Genomic DNA, 22,645 nt, shown 5'->3' on the forward strand with positions numbered 1-22,645 from the left:
TTGCCTTTTAAAGTTATAGTATCCTCATCTCTTGTTTTGGTGTTGACTTTACTTAGAGTGAAAGCATCCAGTTACCCTTAACATATTTGGGGGGGCGGTTATGGTAATTCAAATATATAGTAGGTCCCACATAATGCCATTTAGTGGTCGTGTGTTAAATATAATACTGTAAATCAACACGAGGGTATAGTGTTGTTTCTTCCTCCCCCCTCCCCCCTCCTTTCCTCCCTTCCTTTCTTTCATCATCTTTTTTTTCTTTCTTTTTCAAGACAGGGTTTTGCTGTGTAATAGCTCTGACTGTCTTGGAACTGCATTTGTAGACCAGGCTGGCCTTGAGCTCACGTCTGCCTGCCTCTGCATCCCCACTTGTCTCTGCCTCCAGAGCACTGAGATTAAAGGCCTGTGCTCTACCACACAAGGCTTCAGTCTTTTTTTCAATACTGTCTTTGTGGAGCAAAACAAGGTCCTGTATTTCAGTGCTTTCCAGGCATTCTCCAACAACTGTTGAATGGATTTGTTTCCAGAAGCTTCTTTGGAAGTCTGTTTAGAATTCAGATTGCACTTTCCCATGGACACGATATTCTTCTGGTGGGTCAGGTTCCCAGAGCAGCCTATTTAATGTGGAGTGAAGTCCAAGGACAGACCTCCCACACCTAACCAAAAGTCCTAAATGTATTTTTAATGGAGGAAAGAGCCAGCATTCAGTCCTGTGATCTTAGGCACATGCCCTGGCTTCATTTTTAGCAGTATCATGGGACTTTGTTGGTGGACGGAACAATTCCAGCTCTTTCACGTGGCCTCTTAGGTTTTATGTGACCTGGCAGCTGCTCACCTTTCCAGTATCTTGTCTTACCATTTCCTTGGCATTGCTTTGTGTCTAGGCAGAAAGACTACTTTGTACTCTCTGAGTGTGTTTTTATAACTTCGGGACCATTAAGTTAAGCTTTTATCTACTTCTTTTCTATTCTCGGAACCTCTCCTTTCCTGCCCTCTAAAGAGTGTCAGTGCTTCAGGCTTTCAAAACTGACTGCAGGTTGTTCTAATTGCAATGTGTTTGCATGCTTTTGCTAATTTCTCTTAGACTGAGTACTCCCACAAAAGTAAATGCCTTTTCTGTTACTTGCTTCACTATCGCTATGTATTTAGCATGATGACTGGCAGCTAATTTGGAGTAGGCAAACAAATAATATCTAGTTCAGGGATTTTCAACCTTTATGAACCATATATATGTGTACACACACACACACACACACACACACACACACACACACACACACACAATGGTCTTGATGTGCCCATTATACTTTAGTTGTAGCTCATGTTAATACAGTGATATTTAGGTTATACAGAATTTCTCACAGCTTTATCTGTAATTCAAGCCTTTTCTCCCTGATTCAAAAAACCTAATGGGAATGCATGTTACAAAGGTTTTCATCATCATGCTGTCTGCCCCCAAAATGCTCTCACCTCATCAGGAATAAAAGACAGTTCATTCTAGAGCCAAATATGAGTGGCCAAGGCCCAGGGGGGTGAAGCTACATCACCCCAGCTTCCATATTCCTCCATGGAATCATTTTCAAGGACAAACAAAGTCATAAATCAAGGCAAATTTGAAACAATGAACTTTGTAGATGATAGCATCGCATCATGATGTCAAACAGTTGTACATGTCTGTAAGTTTAATTAGAATGTATTCTGGTATTTGAACCTGATTCCCAGCTATTGCGTTTCCTTTCAAGAAATTTTTTGTTTTGGTTTACGCATTTCTTCATAAATAAAGCCTGAATGCACTGGAGCCAACTGATCCCCACAGGGATGTTTCAGGTAGTCTCGAGCACTCATCTAGGATCATTGTTGGTGATGGAGAGGTGCAAACAGGAAAATGCAGTAATGAAGAAAGTGCCTCCTGGCATTCTGATTTGGTTCAGTTAATATTGACCCTAGAGGGGCGCCACAAGAGATTAGCTCAAGCAAGGCATTCCTTACAGTCTACACACAACAGGTGCTTTTTCATTATGCTAGGATGTCTCATCTGTAGAGGCTCTAGAACATTACTGCATGCTTAGTGGATATTTCCCGATTGTGTGCTTTGCAGACACCACTCTATGGTGACAACGCCATTTGGAATTTATTTACCCATTTTGCATTTGATAAACATGTGGTTTGATAAACATTATGCATCTGAATAATAGCAGTACTTTCGTGTAGTTCTTATAGAACTAAGAACATACTTTAGGTCACTTGCTTCAACTATTAAAACATAGGTAATACGTCTTGATTAGCCATAATATGAAAAGCTGAGATGTGAAACTGTCTGAGGGCTGGGACGATGCTCAGAGTGTTTGAGAGTTCGTGTTCACATGGCAGCACATATTCCAAAATTGGAATGATAGAAAATTAGCTTGGCTGTCACACAAGGATGACAGGTGGGCTGGAGAGATGGCTCAGGGGCTGAAGGCGTTTGGTGTGCAATGTGCAAACCTGGTGACCCGAGTTCAATCCCTGGAAGCAGCATAAAGGTGGAAGGAGAGAACCAATTCCACTGTGGCACACGTACCTACCACATTATGTCACACACACACACACACACACACACACACACACACACACACACACACACACAAATTCATACATTTTAAAAAAGGGTGATAGGCAAATCAGTGATACATTCTATGTTTTAAATTCCTTTTCTAAAGATTTGGAAGAGAAGATTTTAAAGGTTTACCAACACAAAGAAATAATAAATGTTTAAGGTGATGAAAATACAATTGCCCTGGTTTCATCTTGCACACACTGTATATACACACTGAGTTAGCATACCCCACCTCCTGAATATGTACATAATTGTGAGGAAGACAAGTATACATGAAGAAAAAAATGTTATCAGTGGCATGTGACGGTGCTTATCTTTAACCCCAACACTCCTGAGGCAGATCTCTGGGTTTCAGATTCAGGCCAGCCAAGAACTACATAGTGAGGCATTCTCTGAATGTCCTGTGCAGCTGTCTGACACCTTTCTCCGAGGGCACTGGGTTGCTTCCTTACTACGGAGTGGTGGACAGTGACTGAAAAATGTCAGACTTTCAAGTTAGGGGTGCTGTTCCGCTAAAGTCCCTGAAATCATTCCCAAATCTGAAAAAAAAATTGGTTATCTGAACGATTTGTGGTTCTGTTTTAGAGATGGCATACTCAGCCTGTGCCTTGGATGTCTGCTGTCAAATGCTGTTTGTTTTCTTGTGGGTCCTCAGTGTACAGAATAGAATTTGTTCGTAGTGAGGACAAAGCCTAATGGATGACCTTTCGAGAGTGCAAAGACTTTTATAAGGAAGACTCATTTGAAGAGAGGAAATATCAGCAGCTCCTGGAAGGAAAAGAGGGTCTGTTGTTGTGGGTGTGTGTATGTTTGGGATTGAGACTTGGCTCCGTGTGGCTGCCTGGGAGAATGGTATAGTTCACTTATCCACCTGTCTTCCAGTAGCATTCACACCGAGAATTTCCCACCACACTGCCTTGTCCTCCTGTAATGAAGGAACTAGTCGGCAGGGATTTAAACAGAAGGATTGTAAGTTCCAAAGCCATTGTTAAATACAGGCATGTGAGAAAACCAGCATCCTTCTCTCTGGCCGCACAGATTCCTTCACAGCTGGTTATTCAACGGCATAACAAGGACAGTACCACCCACTGCTCCAACTATGGGAGGTCGTGTGCACCTGCAGCAGTTTGCTCTACACAGACTTGCTGTGTTCCCTCCTTAATGGCACCCTGAAGAAACTCTCAGGAGTGAGTCTGAGTCCAGAGTCGCACATTTCCTTCTCTCTCTCTTGTGGTGGCTGCCGGACCACCAAACTCTGGTCCATTTGCATCCGTCTCACTTTCTTCTATAACACCGCAAAATGAGGTGCAGTGCTCGGTACAACGGGGAGCTACCTGTTGTGAAGCAAATGTGGAAAGTGCTGTGATTTGAGGTAGTTTTCAGAAGGGCCACTTCTGACACAAAAAGGCTCTTTTTCCTTTCTTTTCCACCTTTTTTTTTTCTTTTTCATTTATGCTTCATCACATTTTGTCCAATTTCAGCCCCTCGCTTGCTGGGCTTTTCCTTTTGATGTCTGCTTTCTAGAATAGTCACTGCCTGGAAAAAAAAGGAAGAAAGAAAAGAAGAAAAGGCCATCTCCCTGGCTTTCAATTTGCAGCCCCCCACCCCCTGCTCTTTCATCCACCACAGTATTTCTCTGGTTAGGAACAAAACCCAGGCTTCAGGGGCAGAGCACAAGCAGAGGGAGGACCCCCTTCAAAGCCCAAGTACATGTGGATTTCATGTTTCATTGTTGTCTTGCTTCACAATTGGGTCAGGCACAGGAGGGGAAGGGTGCATAGCATTGAGGGGTAAATGGATGGTTAACAAACTCTGTAAAAGCTAACATTCCTATATTTTCTACAATAAGTTTCAGAAGAAAACAGTGTTTTAAGGTTTTAACGAGCTAATTCCACTTGCTTTCAGCCCATAGGACATCTGTGTGGAGATAGCGGTGGAACAACCGGGCTAACACTGGTGCGCTTTCTCTCTCAGGACTCCTTTGTTCCATTGGTTGCAAATCATGGAGGATCTAGCTTTGTGCTCCTAACTTATTGTCTCGATGACAGCCCTGCATGCGAGGGGAATATTTTTTAATTTTTCTAAGTTCTCTGAGAAGTTTTGTATATAGTATTTTGATCACAACCCCTCTGTCAACTCCTCCCTTCTGTACCTATCTAACTTTGTGTCATCCTCTTGTTTTGATTTTTTGTTTGTGCTGTCCATATATGTACTCTTGGATGTTTGGCCTTCCACTGGAGTGTGGCTGGTATACCTTAAACAAGCTGATTCTCCCTCTTCCAGCAACTATCAATAGCTCCTCAGCCAAGGGTGGGACTTCATGCCCACTTCCTCTCTCTGAGACTGCCTGAGGCTCTTCCTTTCTCTAAGGAGTGATGGAACAGTGATTGTAATACTAAAGTCGCTGAAGACACTTAGAAATACTGATGCCCAGGCCCAGATGATAGGGAAAGATGTGAGACTTTATTCTCATGTACACTGAGGATTTCAAACCACTAGAATGCATGGTTCCCTGTAATGCCTGATCACTAATTTACTAGTTCAGTTCCCTGTAAATCACCATTACTGGTTGAAAATTTTGACAAATGCCAGATGCAGTGGAAAAATAAAACGCCACTAACACTTTAAAGTGTTTTTTGATTAGGTAATCAAGTCTATCCATTTAGTATATACTATATAGTATGCAGACACCGTATTTCATTGATCATTCAGGAAATATCTGGTGAGCATTTTGTATGATAAAGATACTCTTCATGTATGTGAGAACCACACACAACCTACTCTCTGAGAGACTAGGGTTGGTCAACGAAAAGACAGCTACTTAGAAGTTAGAAATGGCGATGCGTGTTGTGGAAGAATACTTTTCATGCTTTATTTCTGCAGCAGCAATTGACAGTTCTTCCTCATCCCTGATTTGTGCCCTCTCTCTTATCGGCTCACATGCAGGCACAAGTGTGTACATGTTTTGTGTGCACGCAGCCCAGTGTGCACGCATTTGTGTGGAGGCCAGAATTCACTGAACCTCAGGCCAATTGATTGGTTAGACTGGCTGTCCAGCACATTTCAATAATACCCCTATCCTTCCCCCCCCCTCCGTATTGAGGATGTAGCTGCTGTGCATGGATGCTGTCTGTAGTGAGCTGCTTGTCCACAGGAGATGGGTCCTATGTCTCTATATGTATCTAGAACACAAACGGCTTTGTATATCAGGTAGTGGTTGTAGTGTGTTTGACTGTTTTGTGTGTTTGGGTTCAAACTTGGTCTTTCAGTCGCTAGGCAAGCACTCCACTACTGGTCTAAATCTACAACTTCTTATTCCAGCTTTTTCTGGCAAGCTCTTTACCTATTGAGCCATTTCCTGAGTCCTTTCCCTAGTTCTGGATAGGAATAATGAGTTACTGAGAGGTAGGTTAATTACGAACCAACCAACCTTGTCATTGTTGATTGTGTTACATAACCCAGAGTGGGTATATCCCTTTACTGGGCAGTCTGCAGGCTTACTGTAGACCGGAGCTATGCTCAGGATCTCTTGTGTGCCTAGTACACAAACTGCTGCAGGTACTGGGCTGTGGCTATCTCCTCCTAGCCTGCTTTGTTCCTTAGGAGCACCATGTGTGATAGAAATTCATGTACAAAAGATTGTGCTTTATTTTTGAGAGAGAGAGAGAGAGTGTGTGTGTGTATGTGTATGTGTGTGAGGCCTGTGTACACATGAGTGTAGGTGCTTGTGGAGCCTAGAAGATTGTGTTAGATCCCTTGAAGTTGGGGTTACAGGCAGTTGTGACTCACCGACACAGTTGCCGGGAACTGAGCCTGGGTCCTCTGCAAGAGCAGTGAAGTGCTTTTAACTAACCATTGACCCATCTCTCCAGCCCCATGATATGTTTTTCTTCCTATTTTATTTTAATCCTTTTTCTAAGCACTGGAGACCAAACTCAGTCTTTCAGTTTCTAGGCAAGTGATCCACCACCAATCAAAATCCCAAAACCCTTATTCCTATTTCAAAAGGTAGAAACAATTTGGCCATGGGTTTGGGAATGTGGCTTAGTTGGTAGAATGCTTGCCTAGAATGCACAAAACCTGGGTTCCAACTCCAGCACCTATAAGCCAGGTGTGGTGGCACACATCTGTAACCCCAGCAGCAGTCGGGAGATGGGGGCAGGTGGATTAAAAATTCAAGACTATCCTTGGCTATATATGGAATTTGAGACTAATCTGGAATGCATGAGACCTTGATTCAAAAAGAAAAGTAAAGAAAATAGAAGCAAAATGAAGAATGGAAAAAGAAGTGAAAAAAGCCTACACGTGGGAAACCCTCTTTCCTTTGTCTATGCATTTTCTCACCCAACAAATCATGCCAAAAATACCAAAAGTAAAGTAGATCCTTCACCAATGTTGCATATAGTCATAGCTAGATCCTTAATGGCAGAACTCAGAAAACATACTATTTTGCATGCCTGTGACCCTGACCCAGTTGGTCACCTTCCTGCAGGGGGATTGGACACGGTCCATCCCCCCTACAGATTGCTGTAGCCTTGGTTACTTCATAACTCTCTTGAAGTTCCAAGGTAACCAGGTTATCTTGGTCTAAATATTTTTCTGGGATTGAGGTGCAAGCCTCCGTGTGATACTTGTCAAGTGGGTCAGATGAGGACAACTCTGTACTCCCTGAAAGATCCAGTCTTCCATTGCCTTTCAGATTGCATCCCTGGCTGTGCTCTGGCAGTGATGTCCTGGAGTGCCTCTTTTTGCCCCACACTGTTGGAGGCACTACAGGGAATGCAACAAATCACCTCAAGGTGGAGACACGAAGTAGTAATGGCTATAGTCACGGCCTTTGTAATTAGGTAGCTCTGGGAACAAGGTCTAGCTCTTTTGAGAAAGGGCATCATGTAGTCCGGACAAACTTCAGATCTACTGGGGAGCCAAGGATGACCTTGAACCTCTCTTCTTCATTCCTCCATAACTGAGAACAATAGTTTTACAAACTTACAGGGCAAAGCCAAAAATCACAGCTGGCACATCAAAGAGGAGGGGAGCGTTTTTATTTACCGCTGATAGGAAAGTACAGCTTCCAAAGATGCCATGCTCTCCTCCATGAAAGGAAGTACAAGGAGTTCATACGGGGGAGACATTTGGGGGAGGGTACAGCCAGCCAGACTTTTGTAGAGGCCCTAGCTGCCTAACCCTTTCCTCATAGCCCCCCTTTCCCTAAGCACTGTCGGCTTGCTTGCATTCCAGGTAATCAGAAACAGCCCTCAAGCTTCTAATGACCAATGGAAAGAGCACCCTTGAAGAAGAATTAAAATTGAGCTCCTGTACTTATTTTTTTTGAGCTCCTGTACTTTTAAGCCTACTAATATCTCCATTTCCCAAATTCTGGGGTCACAAACTACAGGTCCACGATACTGTACCCGGTTTATGTGTTTGTCTTACCAACTGAGCTCTATATACACAGCAAAATATCTGGCTCCTTTACTCTTTATTAGTGTGACCTTAAGAAAGTTACTCTGCTATAGCACAATTTCCCTATATATTTACTGAGGGATGGGTTGGGAGAGGAGGCAGATGTCATGTAACAGGATTCTTATGAGGAATACATGAAACAGAAATGTAGCACTCCAGCTCTTATTGTCAGGCACATACAAAGTGCTTGATAATGAATATTGCCGCTGCTTTGGTTATTAACAACCTGACACCAGCAAACAAATTACAGCTGTTTTTCTTCACATGCAGTTTCCGCCCTGCAGGTTTAGTCACCTCCAGCAAATTGTGACCCAAAAATATTAAATGAAAATCTCCAGAAATGAATAATTCATACTTAAGCTGTGTACCTTTCTGAGGGGTGAGATGCTTTCTGTTCTGTCCTACCCAGGACACAAATGATCCCTTTGTCTAGTGTCTGTGCATTGTGTATGCTATCTGTAAGATAGTCATTTAGTAGCCATCTCAGTTATCAGATCGAATATGACACAGTATTCCGTGCGAAGAGATCCCATTTGTGTACATTTAATGTGTTATGATAACTACTGTATCTCATTGTTGTCTTTGATTTGTTACTGTGTCTCCCTTTTGAATTAATATCTATCATAAGCTTCTAGATACAGAAGTAAAGCATCATCTCTCCAGAGTTTGGTGGTACTTCCAGCCAATTATGTCTAGTCCTATGTGGCACTCCATTTCCAGAATCTCACATTATGGAATGCGATACAGAAGAGTGAGATTAGGACTCAAGTTGGCTCTTTAAGATGAGCTTGAGGGTCTCTTTGCTTTGCTGAACTTGACATAAGTCCTGACTCTGGAAATTGGTTTGTGGGTTCGAGTCTGATTTTCGTCACCTGACTCAAGCATGTTGGAAAGCCTATGGCCAGTGGATGGGTTAATGATGAGGCAGAGCTGCATAGTGATGGTAACATTGCATTAGCCATTTCTGGCAGCAAGGGTCCCGAAGCCTAATTTCAGAGTGGCTTGTTTTATAATTTCAAATCACTTGAATGGCCCCAATTGGAAAGTCCATTTAGTATCAGATAGGCTATAGATAATGGTCCCATTTTGTTTGTCAATCACACCTTTGTTATGTGGCCTGAATGTGTTTTGCTTTCTCCATTGTTGTGGATACATCAGTAATAATTTTGGAGTGTTTCTGTTTTCTGATTACATGTAAAAACTGTGTGCTACCCATATGTTCTTGGAAAGTTTCTTTGCCATGTTTCTTTTTTTTTGAAACAGGGTTTCACTGTGTTGTCCAATCCGGCGGATTTCCATGTATAGCCCAGGCTGGTCTGGTGCTCCTAATCCTCTTTCTCAGCCTCCCGAGTGCTGGGGTCACAGGTTTGTAACACACCACCCAGCCTGTCTGCACTATAAGATTTAGAAATGATATTGTTATAGTCATTTTTTTCCTCAAATGTTCTTTATGGCTTTATTCCCAAATTCCAGGTATGTTTCCACGAAGGGCCTCCACGAACGGCTATGCACTGCACAACCCTAGGAGAGGGTGCCATTCACATAGACTATAGTTGAATGGCGCCACTAGGGTTGTGCAGTGCACAGCCTACACAGCTATACTCAACGTTCCTGGCACAATGAATTAATGCCTTAGTGCTGTCTTCATCAAGGCTGTGGTTTGGGGGAGAAATGGACGGTGGTAAAAATTGGAAGTGCTGCTAAGGGGTCTGAAACAGAAAGCTACTGCTGTAATCAGGAACATAAAAAATGATGTAAAGTTGTGTGGGGGTGAGGGTCATTATTGTCTGGCAGAGACAGTCATCCCAAGGGAGATATAGTTACCTTTATTTAGTCAGTAAATGATGCTTTGAGAGCCTGTTATATAAGAGTTGACGTATGGGGAAGGGCTGGCATAGGAGGAGAACTTTAGCAGTGGGCCTTGGGAGAGAAGCTGGGTAGAACTTATACAGGTAAGTAAGGAGGGGGTGAATCCCCTTGGGGGTAGTGGGGGGATATGGAGGTTGGAGTCTATGGGGGCATTTGGGTAATGGTGAATGATTTATCTGGCTGTATAGAAATGCTTGTGAAAGGAGTGGGGAGCAATAACTTGTGGGAGGTCAAGTGTTGAAGGGGAGAACTTGATTGCTAAATGGAAGCCTTTGCCTTTATTCACCAACTAATAAGCAGCTATTCAAAGTTTGTGGGTTTTAAAGACAGCTTTATTGAGATGTATTTCCATACTCTACAATTCTCTCATTTAAAGTGCATCTTTGGGAACTTGTACTGGTGGAATATATCTGCAGTCTCAGCATTTGGAAGGCTGAGGCAGGAGAATTGAGAGCTCACTGCCTGCCCGGGCTGCAATAGTGATACCCTGTCTCAAATAGAAAGCGATGAATAAATAGCTAAATAAAGTACACAATTGAATGGTTTTTAATACGTTCATATGAATATGTAACCACTGTAATAAGGTTTAGAATATTGTCATTAACTTCCTAAAGAAATTTCTTCCTACACCACCTGCAAAGCCCTCAGTACTTTTTATCTATAGATTCGCCTATTTCAGAAATTTCATATAAATAAAGCTATAGCATGTCTTTTTGTGCTGCCTTTTTTTCACTGTGTGTGTGTGTGTCTGTAATTACATGGCTTTTAGAATTTTCCAGTGCTGAGGAACACTTCGTTTCATTCATGCTAGGCAAAGGGCTCTTTCACTGAGCCTCACCTTCAGCCTTGCTATGGCATGATTAAGGTTCATTCATGTTGTAGTGTATACATTGGTATTTCATTCCCTTTAAGTCAATGTAATATTGTCTGGTGTGGATGTGCACATTTTGTGTATCGTTTTATTCATCGATGAACATCGTAATTAGTCCTCCCTTTTGGCTTTTATGAATAATATTTTAACCTCTATGTATTAGCTTTTGGGTCTGCATATGTTGTCATGTCTCTTGGCTGTAGAAGTAGGATTGGGCAGGTTGGCTGGAAAGATGGCTCAGCGATCAAGAGCTGCTCTTCCAGAGGTCCCAGCAACCTCATGGTGGCTCACAAGCATCTGTAATGAGATCTGGTGCCCTCTTATGGTATGCAGGCATACATGTCGGGAGGACACTATATACATAATAAATAAAAAAAGAAGTAGGATTGGGGACTGGAAAAGTGGTTTGCCACTTAAGAGCACTGGCTGCTCTTCCAGGGGATCCAGGTTCAATTCCCAGCACCCACTTAGAGGCTCACAACTATTTATAACTGCAGTTCTAGGGGATCTGATGCTATCTCCTGGTCTCCTTGGTCACCACACATACATGTGATACACAAATCTACATTTAAGCAAAACACCCATATACATAAAATAATAGAATAAAATTAACAAATAAGTAGAATTGCTGGGTCATATGATAACTATGTTTAACCTCTTGTGGAATTGTCAAAACTGTTTGCTAAAATTGTTACACTATATTATATCCCCACTAACAGTGTAGGAGGGCCTGGATTTCTTCATATTCTGTTGAATACTTATAATTGCAAATGAAAAAATCTCATGATGTATGTGTGCATGTGTGCATCTGCTCATTTATGTGAATAAGTGTATGTGCATGTGAATACAGGTGTGACTGCTTGTTTGGAGGTGAGTGGACAACCTTGGATATCAGTCTTGCTTTCCATTCTGGTTCCTTGCGGCATAGGCTGGCCTGACTGGCCTGCCAGATTCTGTGGATTTTCCTGTCCTGATTGCCCATTGTTCTGTAGGTGTGCTGGGATTACAAATTCATACTCCTGCATCCAGGTTGATGTAGGCTCCAAGGATCCGAACACAGTTCCTCACAGTTGGTAGAGACGCTGGCCGCTGGGTCATTTTTTCCAGTGCTAACAGTCTTATTTTGTATGTATGCTGCTGTGTGGGTATTGTTACCTCCTTGTGAATTCGATTTGCATTTCCCTGATGTCTAGTGATGTTGAACATCTTTTCATGTATATATAGGCTATTTGTACATTTTCTTTGGAAAAATATCTATTCAAATATTTAGCTCATTTTCTAGTTTTGATTTTCTTTCTACTTTTTATTTTATGATACATAGTCTCACTCTTATCTCTCGATGACCTTAAACTTACAATCCTATCTCAGTTTCTGTGGTGCTAGGATTGTAGACACGATGCTACCATGCTGAACTATTAGTCTACTTTTAAAATTGGGTTATTTGTTTTTAAAACTCTTTTATGTGTCTTTGCATGTGCACACATGTACACACATGTGTGAAGGTCAGAAGACAACTTGCTGGAGTCAGTTAATCAATTCTCTCCTTGAGTCCTTTGTGTTCCAGGGACCGAACTCAGATTGTTAGGTATAGCAACAAGGGCTTTAAAGGCCCAGATACAAGGTCATTGTTAGATGCATGGCTTGTAGCATCATAACTGTCTGCTTTCTCACTATCCTATGAAGCACAAAATATTTTATTTTTAAAAAGTCCACATTGTGTTTTCTGTTGTCTCTATGTTTTCAGTATATTTTTAATTTTCTCTTTGAAAAATTTAATCCACGTGTGATTGGGAGATGGCTCAGAAGAACACTGGCCACTTTTCTACAGGACCTCGGTTCAGTTTGTTATATCCACATAGCCACTTGCGACCATCCATAGCTCTAGTTCCAGGGAATCAGATGCCCTCTTCTAACTTGTATGCTCATAGGCACATGCATGGCGCACATGTGTGTAGACAAATACCCATACACATATTTTATTAAAGATTAGGAGCTGATGAGGTGTCTGAGTGGTTAAGAATGCTTATTGTTCTTGCAGAAGACCTGAGTTCATCTCCTAGCACCCACGTCAGGTGGTGCACAACTACCTGTAATTCCATCTCCAGAGAATCCGATACCTTTGGCCATTGCGGGCACCTGCACTACATGTACATACCGCTCCCTGCTTAATATTAAAATAAAATCTTAAAAATTCATATGTGTATTCAATGTATTTAATCATACCCACTTTCCCACTCACCCCTCCAACTCCTTTCCCCATTTAATGTCTTTCTGGGGGGGGGCAAAGTCTATGTATCTCTGACCTAGAACTCACTATGTAGATAGGGCTTGCCTCAAGTTCAGAAGCAACCACTTGCCTCTGTCTCCTGCGTGCTGGGATTAAACGAAAGTACCACCAAACCTGGCTGTGAGCAAATGACTCACTTAGTCCAGTGAGAATTGCCCATATGCACTTAGGTGTGGAGCTTTCCAATAGAACATGGGCAACCTACCAGTGACCTTATAGTTCAAGACTATGTAACTAGTTCCTCAGCCAGGAGTGAGGACTCAGAGGGCTCTCTTCCTGGTGACGGTGTCTTGATGTCATATCTTTGAGTTCATTGTCAAATCCAAGCCATCAAGATTTATCCCTGTTTCTCACACACTTTATAAGTTTGACTATCACAGTTGGATCTTTGATGTTGAGTAATTCATTGTATGGTAAGATATTCTTTGCATAATTTGGTGGCCCCATATCATTTGCTACAGTGAGTATACTTTCTACCTTGAATGGGCATGTCATTCCCTTTGAACTCATTTGAGAGGGTAGACTCAGTTCTGCCCCATCATGGTAGGTAGGTATGCCTACCATTGATGTTTGTAACACACTGCTTTGATTCCTGTTGTGGTGGGTGGAGTTTTGAAGCCAGGGAGTGTGAGTCTTACTTGCTCCTCTTTTAAGGGCTGTTTTGACTCTTATTGTCATGTGAATTTGAGAATTAGCCTGTCACTCTCAGTCCCTGGGATTGTGATAAGGACTGCAGTAAATCTGTCATCAGAAAGTCTTAAGGAATGCAATGTGATCAGACACTCTTTTAAGAGCAGGAATATGACAATCCTTTGAACAAGAGTAAAGAGGGAGAGATGTTGGAGACCCAGAGTTTGACGAGGAAAACTGCAGGTTGAGTGAACATTGTGGATGGAAGTAGGAAGAGACAGTGAGGATGGATTCCAGACACAGAGAACAGGTTGAAGTGCCATCCACGACATTCTTTTTCCTCATCCTTCAGATAGGGTCTTGCTTTTGTATAGTTCTGGCTGTCTTGGAACTCACTCTAGTCCACGCTGGCCTCGAACTCACAGAGATCCACCTGCTTCTGCCTCCCAAGTGCTAGGATTAAAAGCATATAGCTCCACTCCCAGCTCTTAATTTTGTTTCTTGAAATGATTGTGACTTATAGAAAGGTTGCAAAGGTATCTGATAGCTGTCCCATACACCTACCACCCTGCTCCTCCTTTTGTAATTATAGTACAATGTCAACATTGTTAGTGTTGGTACAGTATTATTAGCTAAGCTAGACATTCTGTTCAGGTCCCAGCAGTGTTTTCATGAACTTTCTTTTCTTCTCCAGCATCCAGTCCAGAGCCTTACATTACCTTGCCTTATCCTGTCATTTTAGTCTTCTCTAAGCCATACCAGTTGTCTCTTTTGTGACCCTGGCCAGTTTCTGTGGAAAAATTCTTCATGCTTCAACTGGGATTATGTAATTCGAGTCAGATTATCACAAAAATGGCATATTCTTCACTCTCCGTGTCACACCAAAAGGTACATGGTGACATGTCATATTAATGCGATGCTAGTTGTGATTTTCTGCTTAGGGTAATTTCTGTCAGGTTTCCCCCACTGTAAATGACTTTTAGAAATGGTAGCACTTTCCTTATTAAATACTGTGGCTTTTAGTGCTTCTTGCCTGCAACAGTTAAGGCTATGGTGTGGGCCTATTGGCAATTGTTATGTTTCTCTCATTTTTTCTACCTTTCTTAATGGGAAGCCTACCATATGGAAAGACAGGCCCTTCTCTCCCATTTTTTAAAAGTGGAGTAGACAGGGAAAGAAAGTGACAAGTTCAGATTTAAGCGTACTATATTGGAGGTGCCAGCATAGCATCCATATGGAAATCTCCAAAAAGAATTTGGTACCTTCATGGGAATAACAGTTGACGATGTGACATCGTAGCAAAGTGCCATTATTCTTTCCATTTAGAAATGCAGAAATGGAGGTTCAGTAGCAAATACTGGCAAACCATCCCTGGGAGGCCACGCTTCTTTCAGTATGCTGCTGTGGGCTTGCTCAGTGGCTCATCACTGGCAATTTGAGATATGTCTGAAAGAAAGCATTGATAATCACGTCCTAGCTTTCAATTTACTATGCCACTATGTGCAACTGTGTGTGATGATAAAGAGCCATTTAATTTCCCAAATTAAATGAAATCCAATAACAGGTTTTTAGAAAAGAGGGGTGTGAGGGTATCTGGGGTTATTGGAGAAGGCTTTGTGGAGGAAATAAAACTTGCCATGTGCTTTGGTGGAATTTACAGTACAGGGAAAAGGGAAAGGGATAGCCAATAAGGACAGTCTCCATAAGTCATGCTCCCTTCATTCTTTACATTATGCCATCTGTGGCACTCAGTAAGCCAACATTCCACTCTCTCACCTACTCTATGAGATAGTTCTATTGTAAACCCCATTTCACAGATGAGGAAGTTGAGCCTAAATAGTTAAGTATTTTCTCTCTTTAGGCAGCTGAACGAGGGAAGCCAAGTCACATATCAGAATGTTATTAATGTGAGCATAAAATCAGAACAAATGAAGTTGAGTGGATTGCAAGTTTAATATAAGCTGTTGCTGATGTAGTTCACCCTGGGAATGGGATTTCTACAGAAATCAGGTCTATAGCTACTTTGTATTTGGCTCTGTGCTAGGCTTTGTGCCAAATGCTTTTGCTTGTTTTATCGTGTTTGATCCTCTCTGAAACCCTGTTTCAGTCCCATTTTCCAGATTAAAAACGCTCTTCTCTCTCTTCCAAGGCCACAGGATTTGTGAGTGTCAGAATCAGCATGTCGATTCACATCTGCCTGGACTAGAAAACCTGTACATGGCAGACCAAGGTGGTGCATGCCTGTAATCCCAGCATCCCGAAGGCTGAGGCAGGAGGATTGTGAGTTACAGGCTAACCTGGCTACTTGGTGTCATCTATCAAAAGCAAACAAAAATACCCAGCCTTTTAATCTGGGTGGGTTTGCCAGTTGGATCAGAAAACATTGTTTATGAGCCTGGGAGTGAACATCGTGTGAGGAATTGGCATCACTAAACCTAAACATGCCTTTGTGCCTCCTTATTCCACGTCCCAGTGGTTGGCCAGCCAACCCTATAATTCTTCAGAGATCACTGAAAGGAGGCTGCAGTCTGGTCCTTGAAGTCAGTGACTTTGCAGCTTACTTTTCTTTAGGCACATTCATTTAACTTCGAGGGAAGCTTCTTTGTAAACTTCTTCCACTGACCAGAATGATAAATTCTTAGAAAGAGGGAAACTGAGAGAGCTGGTTTGAGAACTGGGGAGTAACATTTAGCTGTGGGTATGTATATGTGGAAGGTTTTCTGGGGAAATGGTGTTGTATCTGCATTTGCACAGTAAGTCAGAAATAGCCACAGGAGGGGAAGGTGTCCTGGGAGGCCATTCTGGAATAGTGAATAGGACTACCAAGGGCACTTTCTTGGTGTTGCAGATCAATCAATTAGTTGATCCGTATCATTTACTTTTATATTGCTGTGGTAAAACACCACGATCAAGGGACTTTATGGAAGAAAGTTTATTTGGGCTTATTCTTCCATGGGGATTAAGAGTCCGTGATGTCAGAAAATGGTAGCAGGTACAGGAAGCAGAAGTATTGCATCCTGACCCACACGCCGGAAGCAGAGATGGAGAACTGGCAGTAGATGAGGGTTTTTTACTCTCAAAGCTTGTCCCCAGTGACATACTTCCACTAGCAAGGCCACACCTCCCAAATCTCTGCAGACAGTGCCACCAAACTGAGACCAAGGGCTGAAAAGTCTGAGACTGCGGGGAACATCTTACTCAAACCACCAGTTTCACTGTCAGGTCCATGGGCTTCAAGTTCACTATGTAACCTAGACTTCTCTCACATACTGGGGTTCTCTTTGTGAGCTGCCATAACTGGCTGGTGTTGTAGATTGTAAAACTGTAAAAGCATTAGAAAAGCAATAAATAAGCCATTTTATAATCCCAGGGTTGTAAAAGATTTTCAAAACATGATATCAGAGATAGAAGCCATAAAGGAAATACTATGTACATCTGATTGTAAGCCATAAAGGAAATACTATGTACATCTGATTGTATACTCGTTGAACAAATAAAGCTTCTATACATCAAGAAACTACTATAGGTAGAGTTGTTACAGAGGGAAAACATGTTTACAATGAAAGTGTGTGTAGTCTAGATTCAGTGCTTTGGGTTTTTGAGATAAGGTCTCCTATAGCTAAAGCTGACCTTGAACTCCCGATCCTCTCATCTGCTGGGATTACAAGTATACATTGCCCTGCCAGGTTCTAAGTGTTTTTAATATATAGATACCTTTTATGACTCACTAAAACAGAAGCACATAAATTGCAATAGGAAAAGTACAAAGATGGCCACATCCCCCCCAAAGAAATACAGCTAGTTAATAAACATGTTAGAAAATAGTTTAAATGTTTCCGGTTGTCTGGAACATGCAAATTAAAACAAACAACCCACTTAAGTTTCTTAGAGCTTTTCAAAATGATAGTTGTTATTTGACTAGGAGGCAGCCAAAGAAAACACATTCTCATATATGTCTGGAGAAAATAGCAATTCAGATAACTTTTTTAGGGCACAGTTTATCATTATGAAATCAAAAACCATAAGGCATATAGTTGGCTTTCCATATCTTTTGGTTCCATATCTGAGAATCAACAAACTGCAGGACAAGCTATTTTTTAAAAATTCCATTTGTAGCCAGGCGTTGGTGGCGCATGCCTTTAATCCCAGCACTCGGGAGGCAGAGGCAGGCGGATCGCTGTAAGTTCGAGACCAGCTCCAAAACAATACAGAGAAGCCCTGTCTCGAAAAACCAAAAAAAAAAAATTCTATTTGTAATTAGAATGTGTGGGACAGTTCTTTCTCTTAACATTAGCCCCGTAACACATATTTACATAGCATTTACATTGTATTAGGCATTATAAATAATTTAGAGATCATTAAAATATATAGGGAAACAAAAATAGGTGAAATGTAAACGCTATGGCATTTTCCATAATAGATTTGAACACCCACAAATGTGGGGATCTGGAGGGGTCTTGGAACCAATTCCCCATGGATAGGAGGGGTAACTATTTGTATTTCCTTGGACCTAGAAAGTTTTCTATTGCTGGACTAAGGAAATGGTAAAGGAACTTGGTAAATAATTGCATGTTCACTGAGTTAGGTGAAGCTGTTAGAGAGTAAGCTGTAGATGGGGCTGGCTCTACGGTTAAGAGCACTGGCTGCTCTTGCAGAAGACCCAGGTTCAAGTCCCAGCACCCACATGATGGCTCACAACCTGTCTGTAACTCCAGATTCCGGGGATCTGATGCCAACCTCTGGCCTCCTTGAGCACTGTACCCATGTGATGCACAGGCATACATGCAGGCAAAATAGCCTCACTCTACTATACATTTAAATAGTAATTTTTTAAGTGAACAAAGAAATGAAGCCATAGAAGCGCATTGAGCAGCCAATTATATGTTCAGGGTACAGTTGGCATTGTGCATGTACACATGATAGATGGAGCCTGGAACACAGATGTTCTTATCTGCTGTGCTTTTCTTTAGGTATTGGCTAGCCTTGGGAGGATCTAAAATAGCACAGCCGAGTGGCATTTTAGATAGATCCTTCTTGTAACATTGGGCCTGGTGGTGGTACATATGGAAGAGATGGTCACAGTGGTCCAGAGAGAAAGGTATGAGCAGGAGTGAGTAGAGTTTCAGATAGACTTTGTGCAACCCAGGAATGTGATCTTCCCTGTGGTAAGTGATACTCATAAGCACTCGTCCTTAGGCATCCCTAGATATCTGGGTGTCTTCATCAGAAGTGGAACCAGGAAAACCGGGAGCAGAGGACTAGGACCTGGAAGAAGGTGTGCTAGGCTCCATGTCAGTCTCTTGTGCCTCTTACTCTCAGTTTCCATTTCATGTCCTTCAACCATATCCCTTCAGTGCTTAACTGGGCGAGCAGCTCCTTTAGGATAGATGGTCTTTGGTAAACGTGGAGCCAGTATGACTGAGAACAGGAAGAACAGGAATAGGGAGTAGGACAAGTGATGGCTGAGAGGGTCAGAGGCAAGGTGGGGGGCCTGGAACCACAATGGTTCAGAGATAGACAATGAATTAAGACAGCAACTAGGTAACTGAAGAGAGTTAAATGTATTGTTTTCTGGGCTGGACGACCTTGGACTTGTATGTGGTTTTTCCTAGGGAATTGTAACTGGTTTTCAATAGCATCTGGACATTTTTCCCCTGGAATGATTAGCCTTATATGACAAGTCTTATAAAGACTTGAGTTTTATAAGGGTTTGCGAATCACATGTATCTCCCAGATCTGGGGCTAAGATACGAGTTTATCTAAAATGAACTTGAGTGGGCATTGCTGGATCTGTGTGATGGACTGCCCTGTTGGGTATGTTTTGAGATGTCTTATGGTGTAGAAAATAGATCTCACAAATGTATGGTAGTGCTGGCATAAAACCCTGTATATTCTCTGCAGTGAATGGACAGAGCTACAGCCTGAGGAGAAGAAGCCTTTGTGGCCTGGCTTAAGAGTGTGAGGTGTCAAGTATATTGAATTGGGGTTTCATGCTTGTGAGAACTATTCTCTGTCGTCTCTTCATCTGTGAGACGAGGTTCAGTAGCATGGCCCCGCCTTCGATGGGATGTGTCAGTTCTCTGTAGCACCATTCTGCTCGCTCCCTGTTTTTAGCTCCTTGCTTTAGGAGCTGTGCTGGGCAATTTGGAACATTGAGAGGGCCAAGTAGGTGCTGGGATATGCTGGCATGTATTCTCATCTTCTTTGTTTGTACTTCTGGGCGTCCTCTCCTACTGTTTGCAGCTCAAGAGATGCTTTAGTTTTCCTTCTGCCAGTCTAAAACATATGCTATCAAAAGGTGGAGGTGGTGGAGCCTCCCAATAAAGGAAACAAAGGAAGGCAAAGCAAAGCTGGGGATCTATGGGTTGATAAGTTAAAATATTTTTACAATGCACCATCAACTAGGAATCATTACAGTTGTGACCTTAGCCTGACTAAGCAGAGGTTCAATTTCAGAAATATTTCGAGTGGCTGGAAGAGGCTGTGGGTTACCGAGAAATAGAATGTGTTGATTATTGAGGTGGGTTCGTTTTTTTTTTTTTTTGCTAGTTTATTCACTGTATTTGATTCAAAGATTGCTTGGGGGGAAAAAGGTTCTCTATCCTGGTGATAGGCATAGACAGGCAAGGTGAGAAAGGCCAGAATGTCAATTAGAACGCTTTGACCCTATGAAAGTAACTGTTGGTAAGTTCATGTAGACTCAAGACTAGGCTAGCTAGCTATCTCTGTGAGTGGTGGAGGCTAACTGGAGAATGGAGTTAGTTGTAGTTGAGCAATTTCTTTGGTATTTTGGAACTGGAGGCTTAATCCTTATCAAGAACTTATAGTAAGTTCTTGAATATCTGCCTAAGGGAAGTACAGAACCAGTTAAACAGGTATGTGTTTGACCCTCTAGGCTACCGACTCAAAAAAGGAAGACTTCGTTAATTGTGAGCCCCAATGTTGCCTTTCAACTTTCTGTTTGGCATGTTGCAAGTGTCTGGGTATTTTAGAAACTTGGGCTGCTGGTGTGACTCTCTGGGGTATTCCTGATTAACTGGAGACCTTTCCAAGATGGTTGGTACTGTACTGTACTGTAGCTTCAAAGTGTAGGCTTTGGTGGGCCTGTTGCTGGGTAACTATGTACAGCCTCCAAACTTGGTCCTTTGCCTAAGGTAAGTAACCTTTCTGCTGTGTCTGAGGTAAAGAACACCAGTTTCATTTAGCTCTTTCTTGGACTGCTCCTGAGGACTAGGCTAGGGTGTGGGGAGAAACTAATATTTGCAGAATCAAAATTTCAAGTACCTGATCTTTATTCAAACCAGTAGAGTGAGTTGTAGTTCAGCAATTCATTTCTTTGGTATTTTAGAAAGGCAACCCAGTGGATGGTAAGAGTATTTCCCATGTACTCCCAGTGAGGTCTGGGACTGCACCCCATGCAATGAAAAACATCTTATTTCTGTGGGAACTGGTGAAAATTCTCCACAAATAAAGTGAGATCTACCTCTATTCACGTCATGCTTTGAACAAGCATACATTTTTTGTTTTAGAGCCTTTTGGATTTGGGGCTTACCAATGGAGGACTGTGGACCTGAAATTGTTATTGAGTTTTCACTTTAATCAAATGGACCCACAGGGGAAAGGATGGGCCTGGGTGCTGTTAGATGCCTCTTCCCTGGGATGGGTTCCCTGCTCGCGGATGATGGACTGCCATCTTTCCCAAACACTTCCTCTTTCCCACACTCCCTTCTTTTCCTCTTAGCGGGGATTCTAGTGGCCAAGCAGATGTCTTCCCTATGGTACAGACTATTCTTCTCACTGTAGGGTCCTCAGAATGGAGGAACAAAATGCCAAAACACGCACAATTGGCAAAGCAGACAAGTCCATAATGGAAATTAGCAGAGCTTTCACCATGACAGGGACAGCTATCAATGAGTTTTTAAACCCACACAACCAAATGAGTTTAGGTCAAGGAACCCTGCAAACATAAGGTTTAGGTATTAGTTAATCCTCAGGCCCATGTGTCTTTGGCCCTCAGTCCAAGAGGTAGCGTGTGAGGCTACCAAGAATGACTGACCTCACTCCACTTCAGCATGCAGAAGTGGTGGGGGGAGGCCCCGGGTCTGCAGAGTCAGAATGCTTCTTGTAAGAAGCCAGGATTTTTCATATTTAGCAAGTTTTGCAAAGGATGCTCTGTCCTTGATGGCAGTTGAAGACCACCATATGGGTAGAGGCCAAACCACTGCAGGTCTTCAGAGGCTGTAGTCCAGGCCTGTGTCACACACAATAGCAGCGAGCTGATTGCTCTCTTAGAATGACAGATTCTTTTGGTTTGCATTGTTGCCTGTCGTGATAACAGGACCTTAAACAATTACCTAGGTTGATGTGCAGAAAAAAAATCCAGTGGGGTTTATGGCAGTTCGTTGGAGTTTTGGAAAAATTCGGGATCCCCAACTACATCCAATTTTCAGATAAACACAAAGCATAATAGAAATGTGCTTCATGCAACACTTCCAGCAATTTAACTTGGTGCCCTGTATTTTCATATGCTAGGTTTGGAAGCTCTGAGTATTGATAAGTACCTATCCTCATGGGAGGCAAATCTGATGGCATATGTGTGCATCTTCCATGGGCAGAATCTATTTTTACCTGCCCTGGGTTAAAGCTTCAAAGACTGACTACTTACGACATATTGAAGTTAAAGCACTGAAAAATCAACTCTGTCTCTCTCTCTCTCTCTCTCTCTCTCTCTCTCTCTCTCTCTCTCTCTCTCTCTCTCTCTCACACACACACACACACACACACACACACACGAAAATACAAATGAATTCTGGTGAACTATCTGTTTACCAGATATATAAAAATTTTAACCAGCACAACATACTTTCCTAATTTTCTTATATTACATTTTTTGTGTTAAAGTTTTGCTTTATAAAAATGTTATTATTAA

At 42.2% G+C, this 22,645-nt stretch overlaps 1 protein-coding gene across 7 annotated transcripts in view; it reads left to right on the top strand.

The window, feature by feature from the left end:
- Tmem164 (transmembrane protein 164) overlaps positions 1 to 22,645 on the top strand; it is a 160,811-nt gene that overhangs the window by 42,088 nt on the left and 96,078 nt on the right. The window lies entirely within an intron of this gene.

This window comes from Mesocricetus auratus, unplaced genomic scaffold (genome assembly GCF_017639785.1).
Source record: "Mesocricetus auratus isolate SY011 unplaced genomic scaffold, BCM_Maur_2.0 Super-Scaffold_100003, whole genome shotgun sequence".
Classification (NCBI taxonomy): Eukaryota; Metazoa; Chordata; class Mammalia; order Rodentia; family Cricetidae; genus Mesocricetus; species Mesocricetus auratus.